Source organism: Camelina sativa, chromosome 4, assembly GCF_000633955.1.
Source record: "Camelina sativa cultivar DH55 chromosome 4, Cs, whole genome shotgun sequence".
Taxonomy (NCBI): Eukaryota; Viridiplantae; Streptophyta; class Magnoliopsida; order Brassicales; family Brassicaceae; genus Camelina; species Camelina sativa.
Genome location: NC_025688.1, coordinates 80,460 through 83,755, shown reverse-complemented (window position 1 = coordinate 83,755; position 3,296 = coordinate 80,460).

Sequence of the window (3,296 nt, the reverse complement as noted above, 5' to 3'; positions counted from 1 at the left end):
GATCTAAGGTGTTTTACCACCGAGAGGTGTAGATGAAATGCTTGAATCAACCAATGCTAGAGGTTTACTCACTTAGCCTAAGAGATTAGATGAGTAAGGAGTTTACTGACAATAATGAATCAGTTCTTATTGCCTGCTTGGTCATGTTTCTCCAACGAGAATTGGGTAGGGGAGTGATCAAGGTTGATTGTTTCTATCACGAGAGTGTTTTAACAAGATATTAGAGATTCATTGTCTAGGAAATATTTGCTTGAGGCATGTAAGACATCTGTACTGGTCAAGAACACTTAGGATTCGATTACCCCATCCTTAGAAGCTTTCGTATTTTAATTGCTTGCATTTTTATTCATCACTCGATCCATTACTCGAACAGGTACACAATCACCTGCTTCGAGTAACCCCTCGAATTGTTCATACTTTATTTGCTTTCTCGATCATCCCACCTGATCCTGTACTCGAATGCTTGCATCGAATGCTTAGATCGTGTGGTTCTTTGTTTATACTCTTTTCTTCTATTATTTTAGGATTGTTAGATCAAAACCAACTTTTGCTTGGCTTGACTTGCATTGTTCTGATTGCATCCTTCCTGCTAGCATAAACAACCATTTGGATTGATAACCCTTTGTACTACAACTACATAGGGAATTGATACCCTGGGTGAAAATACTTTTATCACTCCATCGGGTCGGTAATGGTTCTCTCGGACATAGACAGGTCCCTACGTCGAAGAGATCGACGGATTGCGACAGCTACAGGATCAGGGCAAAGAACACGGGTCTCTACTCGATCGGCTGCTCGAGTATCTCCTCGGGTGTAGGATCGGGTTGGGGATACGAAACGTCCAGCCGACGGTTGGGAATGCGGAACGTCTCCTCTTCCTTGGGATTCTCGAGTTTCAACGGAATCACCTCCGGTTGTAGCAGCGCCAGAGGTTGAACGACTTCCCTTCTTTTGATATGTCTTCATCTTTGGAGCCAATAGTGAATCCTTGAAAAGAAAGAGAATCTAAACTCGAAATCAATAGGGTTAGTTCCCGAAAATCTTAGAACACTCGAGTTTGAGAGAGAGAAGAAGTGAGATGAAAGAAGTTTAAAAGTTTTTAGCACTTATCGGTTTTGCCTTGGGGAAGAGAGAGTCCTTTTAAATTGAAGTGGCTGCCTCTAGGGTTTTTAAATTGGGCTTCGCCGAGAGTGGGCTTGGGGCTGTGGAATTCAGACTCCACTCGCCACCCGAGTAGAGACACGATCAGGCGCGTCGAGTACGGTGTCGGGTTGACCCACGGGTTCCTCAAATTTTCCTTTTTCACTTTTCTTCTTCTTTTTTTAATTTAAATAAATAAATATGCAAAAATAGAAAATCAAGAAGAATAAATAGATAAAACTTTAAACAAAATAAAGGATACCTCTGGGACTTCCTCCTAAGTGAGCTTGTTTAAAGTCACTAAGCTTGACTCTTCATGCTCCTTAAGCATGGGATGTAGGAGGGGGAGGATCTGGAATCCTCTCCACTGTGGCTGGCTGATTGAATTGATTTTACAAGTCTTGTCCAGGTTCCACAGCAAATGTGGTGTTGACTTCTTCAAGATGTTTGACTTTTCTCTGCATTGTCTTAGTGAAGAAAGCTTGACCATCAATAGTTGGTGATTTCCTCTTGAAGCTCGTGTGGTGGCAAAAGTTTGTCAACTCTACTCTACTTCTATTTTTAATACAATGCAATTTTCGTTTGTCTATGTTTTTATATTTTCTGTAATGAGATCTGAGTAATGAAGTAAGGTTTCTAGGGATGGGATAGACGATTTTGTGTTCTTGATCGGTTAGGATCGCTTAGCTTTTATATTTAAGTTTTATAAATTACCTTCTAGATTGGTGTTCTTAATGCTATCAACAGACGNCCCACGGGTTCCTCAAATTTTCCTTTTTCACTTTTCTTCTTCTTTTTTTTTTATTTAAATAAATAAATATGCAAAAATAGAAAATCAAGAAGAATAAATAGATAAAACTTAAAACAAAATAAAGGATATCTCTGGGACTTCCTCCTAAGTGAGCTTGTTTAAAGTCACTAAGCTTGATTCTTCATGCTCCTTAAGCATGGGATCTAGGAGGGGGAGGATCTGGAATCCTCTCCACTGTGGCTGGCTGATTGAATTGATTTTACAAGTCTTGTCCAGGTTCCACAGCAAATGTGGTGTTGACTTCTTCAAGATGTTTGACTTTTCTCTGCATTGTCTTAGTGAAGAAAGCTTGACCATCAATAGTTGGTGATTTCCTCTTGAAGCTCGTGTGGTGGCAAAAGTTTGTCAACTCTACTCTACTTCTATTTTTAATACAATGCAATTTTCGTTTGTCTATGTTTTTATATTTTCTGTAATGAGATCTGAGTAATGAAGTAAGGTTTCTAGGGATGGGATAGACGATTTTGTGTTCTTGATCGGTTAGGATCGCTTAGCTTTTATATTTAAGTTTTATAAATTACCTTCTAGATTGGTGTTCTTAATGCTATCAACAGACGGAGAGGTTGAGATTAGATCTAGGGTGTTTTACCATCGAGAGGTGTAGATGAAATGCTTGAATCAATTAATGCTAGAGATTTACTCACTTAGCCTAAGAGATAAGATGAGTAAGGGGTTTATTGACAATAATGAATCGGTTTTTATTGCCTTCTTGGTCATGTTTCTCCAACAAGAGTTGGGTGGGGAAGTGATTAAGGTTGATTGTTTCTATCACGAGAGTGTTTTAACAAGATTTTAGAGATTCATTGTCAAGGGAATATTTGCTTGAGGCATGTAGGACATCCATATTGGTCAGGAACACCTAGGAGTCGATTACCCCATCCTTAGGAGCTTTAGTATTTAGATTGTTTACATTTTATTCATAACTCGATCCATTACCCGAAAAGGTACACGATCACCTCCTTCGAGTATACCTTCGAGCTGTTCTTACTCGTCTTGCTTACTCGACCACTGAAAGACCCCGACCCGGACGTCCCAGCGTCCGCGGTCACGGCTTCCATTCGGCCCCATTCCCGGCCGAATATCCTTTGATTTGGTCACTAAGCTTTGGCTCATGGCCTTGCTTCGTAGACCCCTTTACGCAGCGGAATATAACTTTAACCTTGACCCATCCCATTGTGCTTAGCCATACAACCAACCAACCCCACTGGCTTGCACATATTAGGGATGGGGACATATAGTCCCTTCGGTGCACGGTGAACGGTTGCTCTATCGGCTTCCCGAACCACTCGCGTACCCAAAGCTCGGTATCGGACGTACCGTTTAAATGACCCATCGGTCATACCAT